Here is a 21,894-nt window from a genome sequence, read left to right on the forward strand (position 1 = left end):
TGATACATTATTATTAATGGAAGTCCATAGTGTATTTGGATTTCTTACTTTTTTTTTTTTAAAGATTTTTTATTGTTTTCCTTTTTCTCCCCAAAGCCCCCCAGTACATAGTTGTATATTCTTCGTTGTGGGTCCTTCTAGTTGTGGCATGTGGGACGCTGCCTCAGCGTGGTTTGATGAGCAGTGCCATGTCCGTGCCCAGGATTCGAACCAACGAAACACTGGGCCGCCTGCAGCGGAGTGCGCGAACTTAACCACTCGGCCACGGGGCCAGCCCCCAGGATTTCTTACTTTTTACGTGACGTATTTTTCTGTTCCAGGATCCCATCTAGGGTCCCAGGTTACATGCAGACCTCAGGTCTCCTCAGGCTCCTCTTGGCTGTGGCAGTTTCTCTCACTGATGAGCTCGATGGTTTTGAAGAGCGCTGGTCAGGTGTTTGGGGATGGGTCTGATGGTTTTTCTCACGATTAGCCTGAGGCTCAGCCCTTGACTTTTGATAGGTACAGTGAGCTCCTGCAAGGCAGATGGAATCCTAACAGGGACATCTGTGTTGGTTCCACCATTATTTGTCAGGATTCCACACTCGGTATTCTTCTCTTACCCCTGTTTGTTTCTTTTCAGAAGTGAAAAGAGACGCCTATTTGTACTTGTGTCAAGTCAACTGGTTCCAATTAAAAAGAAACATCTTAACCCAGACTCTCAGGCTGGTGTGAGGCCCTTGGTCTCTGCTAATCTCCACATTTCAGGGTCACAGGTTGCAATCGGCTGCTTCGGTCGTCCAGCCTGGCTCTCTTCATCCTTGTTAAGACTCAGACTCTCGCACAGGAAAGTGTAAAGGGAACACGGTCGGGGCCTTGGCTCTGGAAGGCTCTGCCCTACCTGCTCATCTGTCATCCGGTTCTGCTTGCTTCCTCATGTCCAACACTTCCCCATGCCTTTGTTGCTCCCCACTTAACCCAGAGCCACTGCCCATGTCCTGGGCATGGCTGGCTGCCTCCTAGCTCCTGACATTTGCCTCTGTCTCTGCAACTCTCCATCTCTGCCGTCTCTGTGGAGGCATCTCCTCAGTCAGCCCCACATGTGCACAGCGGTAGGAGCTCCCTGGTCCTCACATTCGTCAGGTGCTATCCTGGCAGATGGACCCACTATCCTAGGCAATAGACCACACCCTCAGATGGATCCTTACAGTCCAGACTGGGCACACTTCCATTTGATCTTCCCAGGGAGAGCTCCCATCATAAAGACGTTTACACATGAGAGAAGTGCTTGAGATATGGTCTTGAGATGATAAAAATAAACACAACCTTTGAAAACCATGGCAACACAAGAGGCAGGAATGCTGCAAATTACAGTGCATGTAAAATATGGCTACCGGGTGCAGGTTTGGAGGTAAAGTTTATTAGGAAAACAACCAAAGGGAATGGAGTCCTGCCTCCATTCACCTATATTGCGTCCCAGCTTGGGACCTCACCAAGTTCCAAACCCAACTCCCAATAAATGTTTGTTGCCTGAATGAACGAAGGAATGTAGAGAAGGCATTTCCCAGCTGCCTCCAACAGGTCACAGCCCGTGCTTCCACCCAGCCCTTCCTCTTATTTCCTTCAGTCTGGACAGATAGCAAACAGCTTTTTGGCTCATGCTATCTTCCCAAACTTCCCAGTGCCAGGTTGAATTACTGGCCTCAATTCTTCACCTTTTCTGCATCCACCTCTTTTTCATGTGATTTTGCAGCTCTTCCCACTATCTTGGGAGGGGACCATTTCTCTGCCCCTTGACTTCGGGCTTGGCTGAGGTCTATTAGCAGATGTGACACATACAGTGGTTTGAAACGTGCTTGTGTGATTGGGCATGTCCTCTCGTGCCTCTGTCATTGCCATGAGAAAAACATGCCCTAGCTAGCTTGCTGGTCCTGGGAGGATGAGAGGCACATGGAACAGATCTGGACCCAAACAGCAGCCTGGAGCCCAACCCAGCTGACTCCAGCCAAGATCAGCCAAACCTCAGCTGACCTGCAATGCACAGCAAGAAACAAATGCTCACTGGTGTGCTACTGAGGTTTCACGTCATTTGGTACCTAGCAATGGCTGATGCATATACTGCTCCACCCTCCAGGCCCTCTTGGAAACCTGCACAGAAGGAAGGTTTCTGGGAAGAGGAGACTTTATGTGAAATCCTGTCCCAGAAGATCATTCCTTCCTTACGTGAGTCTCACTAGTGATGTCACAGTCACTGTGACTCACCTCTCCCAGAGAGCATTAGTGTGTTAGTAATCATAGTAATTAGCATTCACCTGGGGTTTTATAAGCAGAAGGTAGCTGCGACATATAACTATCTTGTGAGGTGAAGAGGCCAGGATTATCACGTCCATTTTGCAAAGAGAAAATAAAAACTCAGACGTGGTGAGTGACTCACCACGATTGGATCAGGAGACAGCTGTCTGAAGAAGAATGAGAGAAGGAGTTCCTTCCACCCAGGGGTCAGTCATGTGTGCGTGTGCGTGTGTGTGTGCGTGTGCGTGTGTGTGTGTTTTAATTTTTATAACCTTTTCATTATGAAAGGGATACAGGCCAATTGTAGAAAGTAGGAATACGCAAAAAGCATTAAAAAACAAAGTTCCCGTTCTACAAAGTAATATTTTGACTTATTTCTCTGTTATTTTGAAACCATGTATATTTATAATGTATTTTTGTAAGTTAGAATCATATGTATACATAAGAACATTTCTCATGGCATTTAAAATTCTTTAAAGATATAGTTTTTAAAGCATAATATTATGTTCTGTGGACTTATTCTAATTTGTTTAAGCCTTCTCTATTATTGTATATGCAGCTTGTTTCTAACTTTTTGCCATTAAAAGCAATTTTGGTGAACATATTTGTTGGTAAGAGAGATAATTTATGTATCTAGTACATGGCACATGGTATGTGCTTCAAAAATGGTAGCTAGTGTAAATATTTGTGTAAATCCATGATAACTTCTCGATAAACTTGCTGGATTAATGAGGTTTTTTTTTCCTGCTTTATCTCCCCAACCCCCCCATGTACACAGTTGTATATCTTAGTTGCAGGTCCTTCTAGTTGTGGGATGTGGGACGCCGCCTCAACGTGGCCTGACAAGTGGTGCCATGTCGGCGCCCAGGATCCGAACCCTGGGCCACTGCAGCGGAATGCGCGAACTTAACCACTTGGCCACGGAACCGGCCCTGGATAAATGAGTTTTAACATTTAAATAGTTTTTGATACATACTGTCAAATTGCTTTCCAGAAAGGAAGTCCCAATTTCTGTTACAATGACAGTGTTACAGGTGCCCATCTCAGAGCCTCTTCACTGGCACTGAGTATTTTCTTTAAAATAAAGTATTGCTAATTTGATAGGTGAAAAATAGTAGTTCATTGTCACATTTTTGATTAGTAGTGAGGCTAAAAATTCCCACATAATTGTTAACCATCAGTAACAGGATGACTCAGGGGGAGCGTTTGGGTAAGGGCCTGGCATAATAAGTAGTTTCGAATGAATGAGTGATTAAAGGGGGCCCACTGTGGGTGGGTACGAGGGGCATCACTGAGGCTGTATGCTAAGGCCTAGAGTCGAAGCTGTGACTACAGGGACAGGGCGTTTATTCCAGGTCCTTCTTTGCTCAATTGAAAGTACTTTCAAATGAACAAAATTCTAGGGTGGAAGTGATGTTTGGGAGGGCCTGTTAGGGTGATCGTACTGGGGAGGCAGTCCTGGGCTTGGGAGCTGGCCGACCAGCCGGTGAAAACTTTGCTCAGAAGAAGGAGCTGGGAACGCAGCCCCTGGTCAGCAGCATGGGAGCTGCGGCTGCCAGCGGCGCCCTCTCCACTCCAGTCTCCCCTCTGCACCTCAGGCACATGCTGGTGGCCATGGCGGTGTGTTTAGACTCTACAGGCAACTGTGTTCTCAGGCAGAAGGGAGGGATGCGAACTGGAGCTTTCCCATCTGACTGTGTCATGATTCGACTCAGCCACTAGCCTGAACTACGCCCTGCCATGCTGCTGTGTTTCTTTCCTCTTGGCCTGGCGGAGACCTCCTCCTTCCTTTCCTTCTCTGTGTGCGGAGCCCCACCTCAACCTGGAGCGCTCCTGTGGTACCGATTTCCCTGCATTGTACTCTTCATTCACAAGTCATTCTCCTCTCCTTGATACCAGCTACTCGAGGGCGGCGATGGCATTTTATTATCTTTGTATCTTCAGTGGCTAAGAGTGTGGGAATGAATGAATGAATGAACGCCTCGGGAGCACGCAAAGGGCACCAAGAATAAATTAGGGCCTTGGAACCTGGTTGGGAGAAATAACCAGAGTTCGTTCCTTACTACACATTTCATGATGGAGTTTTGTTGGATGGAGAAGTTGTAACTGATATCAGGCTCTGTGGTTGGCTGGGTTTTTGACAGAGACTACGTCACACATCCCCGTGCCCTGAAGGATTCTGCTTTTGAACTGGTTTGACTTTACACTGAGAGCCAAGTCTCAACTAACGCAGGCTTATTTGTTTAACTGTCTTATTTAACAGCTTTCTCCTAAGCCATAGTTCTGAGACTTTATTGAGTATCAGAATCGTCTGGAGTGCTTATTAAAACACAGAGAGCTGAGCTCTACCCCCAGAGTTTCTGATTTAGCATTTTTGACAAGATCCTACTTGATGCTGAGGCTGCTGGTCTGGGGACCACACTTTGAGAACCACTGGTCTAAATGTGGTTTGTTTGTTTTGTGTGTGTGTGAGGAAGATTGGCCCTGAGCTAACATCTGTGCCAATCTTCCTCTACTTTATATGTGGGATGCTACCACAGCATGGCTTGATGAGTGGTGTGTAGGTCTGTGCCCAGGATCTGAACCTGCAAATCCCAGGCTGCCAAAGTGGAGCGTGCAAACTAAACTACTACACCAGTGGGCCAGCCCCCAGTCCAAATGTTTTAATCTGGCCTCTGAACAAGGTGCCAGATTGACCTTCTCCCAAGTCCAAGGAGTTAGGTATATAAAATGCTCAGCCTCTGTGCCAGGGCCCAGCTCTGTTCACCCCTGGGTCAGTCTTGGACTGTCTCTTCTTAGCAGTCTATGTGGGGTGACTGGGCCACCCCAGCCTGTATCAAAAGGCTGTCAGGGCCTAAAACTTACCACTGCGGGGTCTGAAACCTTATCAGGGCCCCTTCTAGGTCTCTGGAGAAGCACAGGAAACTTCAGGGAATAGAATTTTACATCCTTGGAAAACCCCAAGATCCACGAACCAACCTTTATAAGGAGGGAGCAGCCAGGGCCTCACCTGCCCACTTCCAGAAACCAAAGCTCCTCAAAAGGGGCACACCTGGCCGCCATCTGTGAGGTCTCCGTGTGCTCTCCACTTGCCCCAGTCTGTGCCTGAGCCCACATCCTCTTTCTTTCTTGATCTTTACAGGAAAAGGTGAGAACCTGGGCTAAGATTTGCTTTCCAGCAGCTTCCCCATCACAAGTCAAATAATATCCAAACTCCCAACCACGGCCTGAGCAGCCTGGTGCTCCGACCTCGTCTCCCTGCTCGCCAGCTTGCCTGACACGCTGGCCTCCCCACCATCTCTCAAACACCAACTCGTTCCCACCTTGGAACCCTGCAGCCACTCTGCCTGCAAAGCTGGGCCCCAGATGGGACATGAGACCCGCTGTTCAGGCAACTCCTCTCCAGAAAGAGCTTCCTGTTCACCCTCCATAAGCAGCCCCGCCTCCCACCTGTTCCTTCCATCCCCATCTTCAGAGCACTTGTCACCATCTGACGCCACCTGCAGAACGTAAGCCCCACGAAGGCCAGAAGCTTGTCCACCTTTCCCAGCTGTGTCCCCGGCACTGGAATGTGCCTGGCACGTCATTCCTGTTCTATAAAGATTTATGGAATGACTTTGTGGCCTCTACCAGGTACACTATGAAAGCCACGGCCTGGAATCCTTCAACGGCCTCTCCCAGACCTTGACTCTAAAATCCAGAATCTGGCTCCAGTTTACATCCTAACAAGCTTGTTCAGATGGGAAGAACCAGAGCCACAAATGAGGTTTCTGTCACCACTCCCATCACCCAGTACAGGCCCTTAGACCTGTGTTGTCCTGACCTGCCCTACCTGCCAAAGGGCTGGATAACATTTGTGTTGCCTGCCCGCAAGACTGTGCTGAGGCGCAGATGAAGTAACTGCTGGGAAAGTGCTATGCCAGGAAAAAGGTGCTGACAAATTTGGGGTTTGGCGATGGTTATACTTCTCTGTGACTGTAAGTGAGCCCGCGGCATTTAATTTTAGAGAGCTTTTCGTTCTTGTAGTTTGAAAAAGTAAAACGTTGTTTAACTTCTTCATAAGCTTAAGGCAAACCCCTCACAGACTGAAAAACTAAGGAGTTACATTTGAGAGAGAAATTCTGGAATTGGAGGCCCTGCTAAGGGATCCTTACCTTGGTCATTTCTCTGCCACCATTTTCCTGCCCATAAACACAGTTTGCCTGCTGTCCTCTCAAGGGAGGCTGGGCATTATGCTTGGCACTAGGGGGTTTAAAGTGACTTGAAGAATAGTTTGGGGTCGACATTTCTAATCCCAGGAACGGCTAAGAATCTTAAAAAGCAACTTTAGTTGAGTTCAGATAAACGGCTGGATTGGAGAGAGCTGAACCCCCCACGTGGCTTGAAATGGAGTCTACCGTAGTTGTCTGGCCTTCCGTTTCTCACCTGGGCAGGGAATGGAAGGAGCTAAGTCCTCCTGGAGAAGCCCTTGGGGGTAGGGTCGCCAGATGCTGAATTTCAGATGAACAACGAATAATGTTTTAGTAAATCTCATGAGATAGTTGGACCGTGCTGATACTTAAAAAGGTATTCATTGGTTATCTGAAGTTGGAATTTAACTGGATGCCATACATATTATCCGCATTTTTATATTTATATTTTATTTTATCTACCTACCTTCAAGTCTTTGGTCCTAGGAAAGGAGGGGCAGGAAGACTGCTTGCACTTTTCCTAACCCGTTTGACCTGACAAATGAGAAATATTTTGCTCTTAGTCTCCACTCACTCCAATCCCTTTTCCTCCCTCCTGGCCCGTGGGTCATGGGCAATAGATGGATGTGACCTTATGTAACCCATCTGCCTGGGCCGCTGCTGACACACCGCCCACGCAGCCACACTCCTTGGAATCAGCAGGGCACTCACCAAAGTGCGGATGCCAGGAAAATGCTCCGGCCCTTAGACAAACCAGGACAGGAGTGTTTCATAGCTGTTGGGAGCATTTGATTCTTAGATAAAGGGCCTGGAGACCCGGAACACTCCTCCGAATACAGAGCAAAACTTCTGCGTCAGCTTGTTTATTTTGGTATTACTAAACACCACTTTATTACTAATAATACCTTGCTGTCATGTTGTGCTTTTCATCCAGGGATCTCTAGGTGCCCTATTAACATTCAGCAGCACAGCCCCATAACCCCTGGGTTATGTAATTGTACAGAGAGCTTCTTTGAGGTAGAAGGGTTGGCCCTTCATGGAACAGGCCTAGACAGAAGCTAGCAATTACTGCTTCAAATCTGAGCCGGGTGACGGGCATTCAGATAGAAGTTCCCCACCCAACTCCATCACACTGCTGGCCTGTCAACGACAAGGTCAGTGCTGGCTTCTTGTTCGTCGCCGTCTTGGTGTTAACCTCCAGCAGGTAGCACAATGACTGGAGCACAGCAGGTGCTCAAGAAATATTTGCTAAATGAGCGATAGATAAATGAATGAATCTGGAAGGAAACTTTGGGTTCCTGCTTTTGCTTTATTTTCTTGTGGATGGGTGTGGGGCAGCTGCTGTCAGTCCTACGTCAAAGTCCCCTTGGATCATTTTGCCATTTCTGGGCACGTGAGCTCTCCTGGTGCTTCCAGGCCCAGCAGCCCTGGCGTCTCCGTGTCAGAGGATGACCCACAGGCTACTGGAACATCTTTGGCTGCACGCCCATATGTCCCGCCCCTGTAGCCCTTAACTAATGACTGAGGGGTGCAGAGCTAGAAACTCTCCAACTCCCTCATCCCTGACAGTGACACTTAGGCGTCACCACCACCGTGCCCCTGAGGAACTGTGCCGACATTACCCTCCCAGGGGCTTGGTTTGACATCATCCCCTTGCTTGTTCTCTTTCCCTTCTCAGTCCTGTTTCCACACCCTACGGAACACTTAGAACACCAGGAACACTTCCTAATGAGTCATTTTTGCTAGACTCTTCTCTCAAGATCTGCTTCTGGAGACCGCAGCTTGAAACCAGAGCATTTCAAATTCTTGACCATGGCTCATTTGCCCAGTGATGCTGACTCTTTATCCTGCTCCAAGAAGGACCTTCTAATAGAAAACAGTAACAGTAACAGTAACAAAAATGACCAATCTTACTACTGGGTGAGAAGCAATAGAAAAATGAGGAACAGTCAAGACTTTACATCCACGGGGGCCAGAATATAGAATTTCAGCTTGGAATTTTCTCTTGCAAAGACAGCACAACTGTGGATCATTGCAAAGTAAGCTTCAAATTCTTATGCGCACAAGCATGTGGCCCTTCTTAGAGGCTCCCCACCTGGGGACTTTCTTCAGACAAACCCCTGCAGGAGCCAGGAGTCAAGACCGGTAGCTGCTAAATGACTGAGGCAGCAGCCTATGATGGAAGGTCAGGCAGGACCTAGATCAGAGTGTTTCTCTGCCTTCCTCCATTTAGATCAAGGTGGCGGAGTGGTGTGTGTTGGGGCTGGGGGCTGAGTCAATGGGATAGGTCAATGGCCATGTTTCCTCAAAAAGATTTTTAAAGAGTCATTTCTGAATTCCCTGGGGCTTTCTGGTCCCAAGGCTTCCCATTTGTAGAGATCAAGTTCTGATGTTTGGAGGGGCTGTCCCTCTTTTCATTCAAGGTTTTCAGGCAAACAAGATGGAATGGCATTTAATAACTTTTCCTGACTGTCTTATAAGGACAATGGCAGGGTTAGGTGTCCCTGAGTTCCCTGAGATTTTATCGGTGTGTTGTATTTTAGAGGGCTCTGGTGATACTGCCGTAACCTACTTCGGAGGAAAACATTTATTATCAACATTGGTATAACACTTAACTTTCTAGGGTATTTGTGGATGACACAGTCATACATCTGCCTTTTTATAGTGCTTCGCAGCAGAGCACAAGACCTTCTGGCTGACACCTCATAGATCATCAAAATTAAGACCTCTAGGCAAGCAAAAGAAAGTACGGCGGGGGTGGGGTGGGGACAGCAACTGGGGAGGACTCGAATGGTTTCCAAGTTAACTTTCCTTTGGAGAGAGACTGTTTCCATCAAGGAGAAAATTATTCTTAACATTAAGACTTCCTTGTTTCCGTGGCAACCCACAACCACCTGAAAGGAGTATCCATGATGGCCATACAGCCAAGTGATGCTGCCTACCTGGTTGGAGATTAACACAGCGATGGGGCCAGCCAGCCAGGGGTCAACCTCCACCTGCTTGGCATTCAACACCCCAGCTGTCCTGTGTTAAAGCCAGAAGAAATCTAGAAATCAGCAGCCAGGGCGAAAGCAGCTTCTCCATCTTTTATAAACACAAACTGTATCGTCATAGTGTCAGAATCTTTGCTGGAGACTTCACTTCAAAATGACATTAACAGAAAACTATGAACAAAAGAAGAAAACGGCTGATTTTTTTCCTGAACTTTCCTTCGTGGCCCACCATTGTCTGACTTCGGACTGTCTTTTGCCTGTCTTTAAAAAGATGAGCAAGAGACCATAATTGTGTGGTTTCATTTGCTCTTACACCATTAGCCCCCTTTTCTCACTCAGACTAGCCAAATGTGACAACCCGGGGGCGAGTGATCTTCCACTGCTCTTTAGCAGAGATCACTGCCCGACTTTATCTGGGCCACAAAACCAACTATGTAACAAAGGACCTTGACCTTTATGTTGAGAGGAAGCAACAATTACTGTCCCTAAGCCCTGGGACCAGCAGCATTTTTGAGGAGAAAAAAGAGAACCAAGAAAAAGAAAACTCCCTGAGAAGTAGGGAAGGTCCCTGAAATAGCCACTTGGGGACTTCTTGATTGAGATTACAGAAAATTTAGCATCTTTTCCATGGACAAAGGTGCTGCTGTTTGCTCTGAGCTGTCAGCAATTAACTGTGTACAGTATGAAATGTAACCCCGACCCATCTGCCGGATCCTTCTCCTTGTCTTCTTTTGTCAATGGTGTGACATTAACATCACCATATGTCATTTGTGTCATGCATCAAATACATGCCTGTTGGTCTCCAAACAATATGTCCAGAAAAACAGAGCATTACAACCCCAAAAAGGAAACAGGAAAGAGAGCTCTGCCCCCTGCTGTTGCTGTTAAGCAAGATTCCCCTAAAGGCACCGTACCATGGAAGATGGAAAGAAAGCAGAGGAAGACATTCTGTGTTCTGGAAAATGAAAAGCAACCGTGGCGAGAAGCTGTGACTGCTGTTATCAGAATGATGGAAACATGGCTTTAAGCCCCAGCCTCCCCACATTGATGTCCTTTCTTCAAGCCCAGGCATCTGATCTGTAGTAGTCAATATCCAGCTATGTTATACTTTTTGTTTTTAATTCCTAAATGATGGGACATTTAAGTTTGTCTCTGCAGGAAGGTTTAAGGAAAAAAACCTCAAAACTGTGTATTAATGTGTCATGATACAGAAGTCTTTATGGTAGGTGGGACTGGGAATCTCTGTCTGTAACCTGCATGCTAAGAGAGGGGAGACACAGCTCCCATCTGACATAACCCTTATTTGGATGGCACATACTACTTCAGAGAAAAAATCACTAGCGTTCTGGGTCATAGAGATGACTGGACAGGAATAGATTGTTCAGTGACTGACAAACCATTTAGGGCTGATGTAAAGCCACTGGGCATCGCATCCGTCCCCTCATCTTGCAGGGACCTGTGCAAAGTGCTTATCTGATCTTGCGCTTATCTGATCTTGCGCTTCCCTCCTCTGTGCGTTCCCCAAGGCCTTCCTTCCCTTCCGTGACCCTCTGCCCTCCCTGCCCTCTCCTACCTACACAGCACCAGTAGGGAGTTGTCACTTCCCTCCTCCTGGCTGTCCTTCCTCCTAGCTGACGTGTGTAGGCCGGTGTTCGGATGCAAAGGGCTTTTCCTTTGACCTGGTGAACCTGCTGGGCAACGCCTTTCCAGGCATCGGGTGGGGAATGCTTTTGAGTCACACTGAGAAAGATGAGACTTGGGGGTGGTAAAGGGACATAGTTTCTAAGAATGTGGCCTGGAGGCAGAGCTGGGTCATGTCTGTGTGTGTTTGTGTGCACGCACCATTTACTAAAGGACAGGAAAAACCAAACCAGGCACTTAACTTTGCAAAACTCCCCCACTCCGGAGTCTAACAGCAGCTGGGAGCAGGACGCTTCCTCAGACCCGAAGCTGCCCCCACCACCAACTTATTTGGACCCAGCCCTGTCCAAGACCTCCCAGTGTGAATTTCAGCCCACCTCATTATCTTTAAAACGTCCTAAGCCCCTTGACCTGGGCTTGAGCAAAACTTAAGTTTTAAAGGAGTTAGGAATTCCCACTTGAAGGGAAAGACACCGACCCCGATGTACAGACCTGAATACAGATGCAAGGGGAAAGAGAAATGTGTGACTTCCCCCTTAAGTCTTTCCAGGATTTATCCTGAGAAGCAGCTTAGCCAAGTGGTCAAGGGCATGGACTCTAGGGCCAGACTGCTTGGGTCTGCCTCTCGGCTGTGCCAGTGGCATGTTCTGTGACTCTGGGCAAGTCATTTAACCTCCTAGTGCCTTAAGTTTTGTACCTGAAAAATGGGATAATAACTTACCTGCTATATGGGGTTATAAAGGGGATTCAATGAGTTAATACACATAAAGCGTTTGAACCAGTGCCTGGTCACGGTAGGCACTCTCTAGTGTTAGCTCTTAGAGCCCATCCTCCTGACACGTAGGGCCAGCTTCATGGGGGTGAGATCTTCGTGGTTGCACAGGGCCCCCACACTCAGAGGGGTCTCACATTTAGTCTAAGGCTTTGCCATTGTCATCTTGAAATTCTCATTAATTTTATCTTTGAACTTGAGTTTTGTAAGTGAAGTCAATGAGACAATAGAGCGTGCATGTGAGCAGAGATGTGTGAGCAATATGCATGTCCGCCATTCCTTGCTGCCCCATCTCATATAGTGTTTGCCATGTCCCATGAGCACAGAATCCCAGGCGACCCACATTGCGCAAGAATTCAGTGAGACCCAAAGGCAGTATAAGGGAAGTGTGTTACCTGTACGACAGGCTAAGTGGGGGCACAGTGGGGGGGACACCACAGACAGCCCAGAGGCCATACTTTCTGTTCAACCACAACTTGCCTTAAATGCAGAAAGAAGACAGTGGTGTCCTAAGAAATGCCGAAGAGCCCTGTCATATTCTTACATGACTTCCCTCTAGTAACCAACAATTTAGGTGGAAAATGATGACATAGAACGAAAGGGAAAGATAGGGAAACCATAGTTTCTTTTCTTTTCAGTCCTTCCTGTCTCGCCAGTAGGATGAAGGTAAGAGAGCGTCGGTAGAATGTGTGTATATCAAGAAGTGAAATAAGAAATTACTCAGCTTTTCCATTGTTCTGATAGGAGAGAAATATATATGCAGGTATGAGTTAGGAAATACAAATTGTGTCATTTTGGTGATTCCGCATCTGATTTGAATACTCTTTTATGTGCGTTTAAAACTGTCATTGCATAATAGACAGAGGAATGGTAAAATTCACGCTAATATTTCTATTTTTTTATTTTAGAACAGCATTGTACAGCAAATGAAAAACACCACGACGAGGCAGAGAGAGACCACAGAAGAAAGGTAAACGTCTTATATTTTAGTACCTTTAATGACACTTTTTCCTGCTTTTTTGAACAAGGGGTCCCATGTTTTCATCTTGTCCTGGGCCTTGTAAACTGAGCAGCAGGCCATGCCCACAGGCTGACTGCTTGATGCTGCTGCTCAGGAGCCTGTCATTCAGCCTCGCTTCTCTTACAGCTGGGAGAGTTTCAAGAGAGGGATTGGGGAGGCAGAAGGAGAGCTGCTGAGGTGTTTTCAGCTGGGGTCTGACTTCCCAGGGGCACTTAGTTCTCCCAGAGTCCTTTGAGGGCCCTGAGCAACCTGTGAGAGATACGGTCACTGACTGAGAGGATAGCATGGTGTGCGCCCATCCCTAGCCATGTGTCCATGGTCTACGCGACCCCCCCCCCCCAGCCCCCCCACATCCAGTGTTTGCTGTATGTCAGGCCTGAAAGGCAATTTCAGCCAGAAGAAAGATGAAACTGAAGACCCACGTCATGCCGGTGGGCATTGCCAGGCCCGACTCAGGACTGAGGACCAGCCTGGTGCTTTGTTTTGAGTGGTAGGAGTAGAGCAGGGTTGTCATTTCTCTTCCTGGGATCAAAATCAGACAAACATCCTATTTGGCTTACCAGGCAATAAGTGGATAACACCAGTGAATGTCAGTGCAAATTACAGCTCTAGCCTCCTGTCGTCAGCTTTGTGCTGCTTCTTGTCACTTTAATGCAAAGAGACAGTGTGGAACTGATAACAAGCCAGAAGGATGGGGGATCGGAGCGGGTGGCTGTGTCAGGGACAGGAAAAATGCACGTTGGAGAGACTGATTCAAGACAGTAAAAACCCACAGCAATGATTTCCTTGATCGCCTGTTGGAAAAGGGGCATGTAAGCATGTCGGATGCCTGGGCAATGTTTCTCAGATGTCCACACAACTGAGCAGCTACCTCACCCACTCCTTCACCCACACTTCCACCACCCATCTACCCATTTACCCATCCATCCAATCATCCATCCTCCTCTGTTAGTGAGCGCTGGACTGTTCCTCTTATCACACCGGAATTCTGAGGGACTGATGGGGCCTCCATCTCCTGCTCACAGCCACTTTCCCAGGTTTGCTTCTAAGAAGTTTGGAGAACTCTTGAGAGGAAACACTTCTCTTCTTAGCAAAAAAACAAGCGCTTTAGGGCCTTTTAATTTTGTCTAAAACAGCCTGGTGACGGCTCAAAAGCTCCAGTTCTATTCCATTAAATTGCATTTTCTAAGCCAGTGGGTGAATGCTACTGTCTCAGAGACCCCTCCGCTGAGAGCTAAGATCTCCCTCCTAGGCGGCTGAAGAAAGAGGAAGTCTTGCACTTTGCATGCCGGGATTTGAGTGTGTCCATCTGTCGTGAAGCCTGCAAGGGTCGGCTCACATTAACATGCAGCGTCACTGTATCTCCACCCACACTACACATTTGAGGAACGGATGCAGTCAACAGGAGAATCCAGGCCTTCCCATGGCTGTGCTGGCAAGTTAGTACCTGAGGAATTAGAAAAGGGACCAAGAAGGGACCTGCGGGGGACACACATCTTGTATGTCTTCTCAGGTTGCTCAATGACTTTGTTTTCTCCCCTGCTGGTGCCCCACTCGCTCTGGGATGCCCTCCACTGAACCTCACCATGGGCTGTGGGATCTGACTTCCTGAGCAGCCATCAGGGGTTGGATAAACCAGAGGCGCTAATTCCCCAGGGGATGCATATGGACCTAGGAGATAGAAGGTGGGAGCAGGGCGGATAAATTCCTCCACCTCCCTTTCTCCTGTGAAGGGCACTGGATCATGATTCCTCCTTGCAGCCTTTCCAGAGAAGCCCCATGCTCAGCGAACCTGCTGTTCCCTCTCTGCTCTCCTTGAGCAGAGGCCGTCAGTGTGTTCCATTGCATGACTTCTCTTGTCTCACTTTCTTTTTTTCCCTCATCTCCATTGCTCTTGCCTCTCAACTTTTAACTAAATTATTAGAATGTTAATCCTTTCTTGGGTTCTACTTTCTGGAAGAACTGGACCAAGACAGCAAATAATATTTATTTAACACCTGCTATGTGCCCACAGGTGCTATTAGTACATTCAAAATGGATTATGGGACTTGGAAAACTCATTCAGAAGAGCAGGAAATGTGTCCAGAGGCCACCCAAATGGGGTGGCATCAGGTGTCCTGGGGCCAAGGAAAGAGGGGTTTCTATATTCCTTGAGACCTTGGTCTAAATTCCAGGCCCCCAACTTGGTTCCCAAATTAGGAAAGATTTCCGTTTGGGAGATTTAGCTTATGCAGTGGTTAGAGTATTCTTCACACCAGAAGGAATTAAAGAGGGAAGGAGGGACGGCTCTCAGCACCAGTATACTAGTTATCTACCGCTGCATAACAAGTTACTCCAAAACTTAGTGATTTAAAACATCAGTGAACAATTATCATCTCTCACAGTTCCAGCGGGTCAGGAATTCAGGAGCAGCCTGGCTGGCTGGATGGGGCTCAGGTCTCTCATGAAGTTAAGGTCAGATGTTGGCTGGGGCTGCAGTCAACTGAAGGTCTGACTGGAGCTGGAGGATCTGATTCCAAGATGGCGCACTCACATGGCTGTTGGCAGGAGGCCTTAGTTTCTCTTCATGAGGACCTCTCCCCAGGGATACTTGAGTATTCTCATGACGTGGCTGCTGGGGTCCCCCGGAGCAAGCAATCCAAAAGGCCACAGCAGAAGCCACAATGCCCTTTATGACAGTTTCATAAGTCACACACTGTTCTCCCCATCTTATGCTATTGGTCACACAGAAAGCCCTGATTCAGTTCAGGGAGAGTATATACAAGGGCATGGATTCTAGGAGGTGAGGGTTCCGGGAGGAGGAGGAGCATTTTTGGAGCCTAGACCACAGTAGCATCCTGGAACATCAGAGCTGGGAGAGTTCTTAGAGATCATCCGTTTCAACATCCTCATTTAATAGCTGAGAAACCTAAAGATCAGAGACATTATGCAACCTGCTCCAGGTCACTCAGTGAATTGTGTGTTCACGTTTAACTCGGGACTCAACAGTGCCTGCAGGCAGCGCGTTTTATGAGGCTATGTGAGAACTGTAGCCTATGGTCAAACAGCGTCACTATGCTGATGAAGGAAGTCAGAGATGATGCTTTAAACAAGAGCTGCCTAACGAATCCAGGGCAGAGCCTATTACAGGAGTTCATTCATTCTTTCAAAATATATTTGCGTCCGTACCTTATACCTGGCACTGGTCTGGGCAATGGCACACAGGCAAGCAAAAACGTGCTCCTGCTCTCGTGGACCTTATAGTGTAGACAGACATGCACTGTGTAGTCCTACCAATAATGGCAATATCGTAACTATGGCAAGTGCTCTGAAGAGGAGGTTGAAGCTCTGTGAAAGCACAACAGAATATTGACTCTGCTGCATCCAACGAGGCTTCCCCAAGGAAGTGATGATTCACTTATCATTTGACAACCTGAGAGTGAGTCCCACTATCAACCAGATAATGATCGTTGCTCATGATTTATTTGTTTTTCAGATATTGGATTTTCCACCTCCAGAAGTTCCATTTTGATTTTATTTTATATCTGCTATTTCTCTCATAATTGAGTTCATGTTTTCCTTTAACATTCTTCAATCTATTGATAAGCTTTATAATAGTTATTTTAATATCCTTGCCTGCTAGTTCCATCATCTCTCCCTTTTCTGGGTCTACTTCTATTTTTTTCTCCTGGTTACAAGTTATATTCTCCTGCTGCTTTGCGTGTCTGGTAATTTTCTATTGGATGTCAGACAATGAAGTTTTTACAGTATTTGTATTGGATTTTGTTTTATTCCTTGAAAGAGTGATGGACTTTGCTCTGCCACATGGTTACCTGGGAACAGTGTGATCTTTTCAGGGTTTGCTTTCAAGCTTTGTTATGCTCGGTCCAGAGCAGCCTTGAGTCTGGGACTAATTTAGCCCCGTTATTGAGGCAAGAGCCTTCTTGGGATGCTACCCACATATTGCAAGGTCTCCACTTCCACTGGTGAGAATATCAACTATTTCTAGTAAGCACTCCAGGAATTGCTCTATCTGCTCCTTTTAGGTGGTTCTTTTCTCTGCCTCAAGGAATTTCTTCACAAGTAGTGAGTAATCAGAGATTAAAGACTTGCGGTTTTTACCTGACAATCTCTGGAATTTTCTCTGTGTGTAGAACTCCCTCCTCTCTGGTACTCAGCCCTGAAAATTTGAGCTGCTGTGGGCTCCCACACTCTAACCTCTGTCTCCTCAACTCTGTGAGACCACCAGGCTTCCTTTGGGCTCTCTCTAGGCAGGGAGCTGATACCATGGTAGGACTCACTCTTTGTTTCCCTTCTCTCAGAGCTCACGATCCTGCCTTGACTGTTGTCCAGTGTTGAAAATGGTTGTTTCACATATTTTTCCTAGTATTTTAGTGTTTAAGGCAGGGGTGTATATCTAGTCCCTGTTACTGCATCATGGCATATTTTTTCTTTAATTTTTTAAACAGCTTGATTGAAGCATAGTTGATATAGTAAACTACACATATTAAAGTGTACAATGGACAAGGCTTGACGTTTGTATATGCACATGAAACCATCACCACATTCAAGACAGTGAGCATATCCATCACCTCCAAAAGTTTCTTCATACCCTTTTGGGATCCCTCCTTCTGGCTCCCTGGACCCTTCCTGGGAGAAAGGCAACTGCTGATTTATTTTCAGTCACCACAGACTTGTCAGCATTTTCTAAAGTTTTATATAAATTCCCTTTTGTCTGGCTTCTTTCACTAGGCATAATTATTTTGATTCATCCATGTTGTTATTCATATCACTAGTTTCTCCTTTTACATTGCTGAGTAGTATTCCACTGTATTGGATATACCACAATTTGTTTAGTTATTTTGTTTATACCATACTTATTAATTATTGATGGACATTTGGATTGCTTCCACTTTTTAGCTATGACAAATAAAGCTGCTGTGAACATTCATGGAAAGTCTTTGTGGGGACATGTTTTGTTTTTTTATAAATACCTAGGAATGGAACAGCTGGAATATATGGTAGGTATATGTGTAACTTTTTAAGACCCTGCAAAACTGTTTTGCAACGGCATTTGTTTTAAAGCCAGTTTTTGTTTGTAGATCCATGTGATGGGGTGGTAAACCGGTGAGATGTTTGGATATGAATGTTCAACTTCTTTTTTTCTGAAGCAATAGGTGTGCTCTGGCAACTGTCACGTTGATTCCTGTCAGCCCCCGCCAGCCTGGGAAGTAGACTTTCACCACAAGATGGAAAAGTAAGAGGGGAGATTATGAGGGGCTCCCAGCCTGCCTGACAGCAGTAGGAGAAGAGTCGGAACTCTTGGACTTTTTGCTTTGAGGCATTTAAATGGAAATTAAAGTAAATTTGCTCTTTTGGGATAATTCATCCTTTTCTTGTGATTTTTGAAACTATGAAATGTTGGAGCACTTAGGTAGGAAGATGTTTTTGAAGTTTTGAGGTGCTTCCTTGATGTTTCAACTTTGAAGCTCCTGTCTGTGAATAAATTCAGCCCTTATTCCACCTTTCTCTTCTGAACAATGCCAGTGAGTGAGAAGAAAATATCCAGTAGGGAGAAGTCACTTATCTTTGATCCACACACAAACCCCGCTCCATTTAGCCAATAGAGGAGCAGGATTCAAAAATGCCCGTCTGTCTGGAAACCACGCACATCACATTTAATAGAATGGGCAGCGACTGCACCTTCTATCTCTAACTACTGCCTTTCTGCCTCCCAGATGCCCCAGTGCAGACACGCTCTCTTAAAGGAGTCTCCTCGTGACAGCCATACTTGCCAGGCAGTGTTTTTATACTCACATTAGTATCTCACGCAGTTTGAGACCTTGGGCACTTGGCAATATTATTATTTAAGTGCATAGACCCTTGAAAGCTGCATAGCGCCTAGAGATGGGGAGGAATACAGTACGGGGAGATGCTGAGTCACTCTGCTCTTCAGCCTCCTTTGTTGTCCTAACAACACAGAATAAATTGGAGATCAAACGTCCAGGGCCTTGTGTGCTGCCAGCACCTGCCAACGGCTTCAGAGCAGGTGGCAGCTTCTCTGGAGATGGCAGTCACCACCGTCTCAGAAACACTCGCCCTGTGACTCTCTGGCTGGCGTAGCTCACAATGCAGCTTGAGGAAATCCGTTACAGAACATTTGTGCCCGTGTTCATAAACTATCTAGAACAGAAATGGTAAATGATCCCCTCATGGCCTTTTCTTAAGTTGTTCCTGGTAAATCTTTAACTGTGTGATTTTGGCTACAGGGGGAACAGGGGCCGCATTAATCATTCTTAGTTTTACCATTGTTGATTTTAGGTTTTATCCTTAAAAGTGAAGCTGCTTCTTGTTTTGTTATGTGGGGTTCGACCTCCCACCTTTCCATCTGCAAACATAATCTGGGTAATTTGTTTACACTGGGCCTTCCAGGCCCTGTATGCTCTGCCAGTGCCTCATGGTGGGGGCCGCTCCCCTGAGCCTGGGCCTGAGTTTGCTCCCCAGGGCTCCCAGCAGACTCCCAATGGCCATAGCTACCCTGGTTCAGATGAAGAGCTGGACACAGGGCACAGCTGAAAGAGATGTCACTGCTGATGGTAGATTGGAGAAAGAAGGGCCAGTCCCCGCCGAGCACCCTAGTTCTTTGGCAGGTGACAGGCGAGACCCCAAGGCATCTCCTTCTTGGCTTCTGCCTCCTTAGGGATGCTGGTCATGCTGGGGAAATAAACGTTCAATTGATTTTGTTTTCTCCAAATCCCTGGTATTGTGGCTGAATGACTGCTGTTGTCATGGCAGCAAGCAACATTTTTATTATCATTTGTGGCCTTCTCCTCTCCCCTGGGAAATGTTTGACAGGATTCTGGTCCTCTGCTCTAGTTCTGTTCCTTGTCTTTTTGGGATGGCTGTTTCCTCCTTGCCTCCTAATGGGGAGAATTTCTGTTGGTTTGGAGGGACTGGCCGGTGCATGGGAGAGATGGGGGCGGGGTGAGAGAAGAGAATCAGAGGAGAGACAAAACTGTGAGTGTGTGTATGGGGGGAGAGGGGAGCATGGGGACAGACTGTCACCAGGAGACAGAGAAGGAAGGGAAAAGGGACAAGCAGGGAGACAGGGACAGAGGGAATCAGAGAGGGACAGAGGGAGGAGGGACACACGGAGGGGAGGGGAGAGCCCTCCCTCAGGAAGCGCCTTGCTGGCACACGCAGACACACACCTACAACTCTCACAGCCCCTCACGTCTCCCTGCACTGGGCGCGTTCGAGGCCCTGTGCCCTCCACCGAACCATAAGCTTCTGGTGGGTGAGGACAGCGTTTGTTCCTCAGTCCCTGCCCCACAGGCTCTACCACATGCTCATAAGAGTAAACGATTCAACTCTGGATGAACAAATGGGTGAACGGACATTCACACGCTTTTTAGAAATTGTTATTATTGAATAAGGCTTTGGGGCATTGATGGACGGGAATCAAATCACTGGAGACAGATGGTCAAACTCACAGGCCAGTTGGCGGATTTGTTCTGAGAAATGCAGCTTTGAAGAAGGTGGGAGATAAGCATTGGCTGGTCAGCAGCTTCTCCTCCTTGGGGGACATTCCCTCGATTCTGGACACCTGCCCTGGGCCGCCCCGCTGATGTGCTGATCACGACGGAGGCAAGGCAGGCGGCCAAGGCACTGGCCAGGGTGGTGGGTGGGCTTTCCGGTGTCTTCAGCTTCGAGCAGCCCCGCCCTGAGATGCTTCAGGCTCCTGCCCTCCAGGGCCACCCTGGCTCCTCTGCCTCTCGGCGGGGTGGGGGGGGGGTGGGGGGGGTGGGGGGGGTGGGGGGGGCGGGGGGGGAGTGTGTGTTTGTGAGTGCGCATGTGTGTAACACACCTGGAGCCCTTGTGACTCCTGCTAAAGTCAGGTACGAGTGACTGGATCAGTGATTTCCACTCGGGGGGTAAGTTTCCCATGCCCTGGGAGGGAGGCAGGCGTGGAGAGCACCATGTTCTCAGGGTGCTGAAGGCAGACCATGACAGTGGCCCCCAGACAGCTGCCAGTGTGTGGAGACTGAATACGGCGTGTGGAGAGTGCCAGAGCTCCGTGAAGCAGGGTTGTTGGCACCTTTATAAGAGAGAAGGAGGGACCCAGGCCTCAACCCCCTTCAGGCTGCCCTGAACAGGGACCCCTTACAGCTGGCAGACATTGTGTAGCATGTAGGTCAGGGGTTGCAATCTGTACTTCTGGGACTCTTAGATTCCTCAACAGTGTCCCAGGGGCCACCAAAGAGGGCAAGAGGACCCCAGGACAGCTCCATTTTATCTGTGTGACATTCTAGGTGTAGCAGCCAGGGGCACAACAGGAGCAGAAGGTACCCTTAAAGTGGTGTCACGAAGGATAACTGAAGGAAGGGATATATCGGGGTGGTGGGGGTGCAGGGTTAGGGAACCAACCCTGGGGATGGTGAGGCCCCCAGAGGGGAGCAATGGTGGGAAGTAGAGAGCACCTGAAGGGGCGAGAGCAGGATGCACCGGAGCCTGATGGGGGCTGGAGCCTTGGAAGAGGGGCTGTGGCCATGGAACACAACCTCTGTCAGAGTCCCAGCTCCAGGCCACCAGGAAGCCAGCCAGCTGGACACCGACTGATGCTGTCCACAGACATCAGCCCCTGGGCACCAAGCAGGGCAAAGAGGTACAGGAAGAGCTCAAGGTCAGGGGCAAAGAATAACAACCAGGACATGGAGCATCCTCACAGCAAAGATTCTGATCATCAACAGGAAAAACAGAACTTGAAAAGCTCTTACTCGAACCACAAATCTGGGTTCAGTTCCTGACTCTGTCCCTCACTTGGGGATCTCGGTCAAGGCTCCGAACATCTCTGATCCTGCAGCCCTCACTGCCACATGGGGATGGCTGGAACTTCCTTGGCTAGTTCACTCTTGTGGGGCGGCATCAGATAATGACCGTGACCACATTTGGTAATGTGTACAGCCATGTCACCGTGTCCCCTTTATGGTCCCAGGGCACCTCTTGGAGTAGGGACACTGACTGTTC

The 21,894-nt window shown here is 47.8% G+C and overlaps 1 long non-coding RNA gene across 1 annotated transcript; it reads left to right on the plus strand.

The window, feature by feature from the left end:
* The first annotated feature begins 2,327 nt into the window (after positions 1-2,327).
* Positions 2,328-18,144, plus strand: LOC103553761 (uncharacterized). Its single transcript, XR_545544.2, has 3 exons — positions 2,328-2,477; positions 12,776-12,837; positions 18,039-18,144. It is a non-coding gene; the product is annotated as an uncharacterized lncRNA (long non-coding RNA).
* Positions 18,145-21,894: the final 3,750 nt, after the last annotated feature.

This window comes from Equus przewalskii, chromosome 15 (genome assembly GCF_037783145.1).
Source record: "Equus przewalskii isolate Varuska chromosome 15, EquPr2, whole genome shotgun sequence".
Lineage (NCBI taxonomy): Eukaryota > Metazoa > Chordata > Mammalia > Perissodactyla > Equidae > Equus > Equus przewalskii.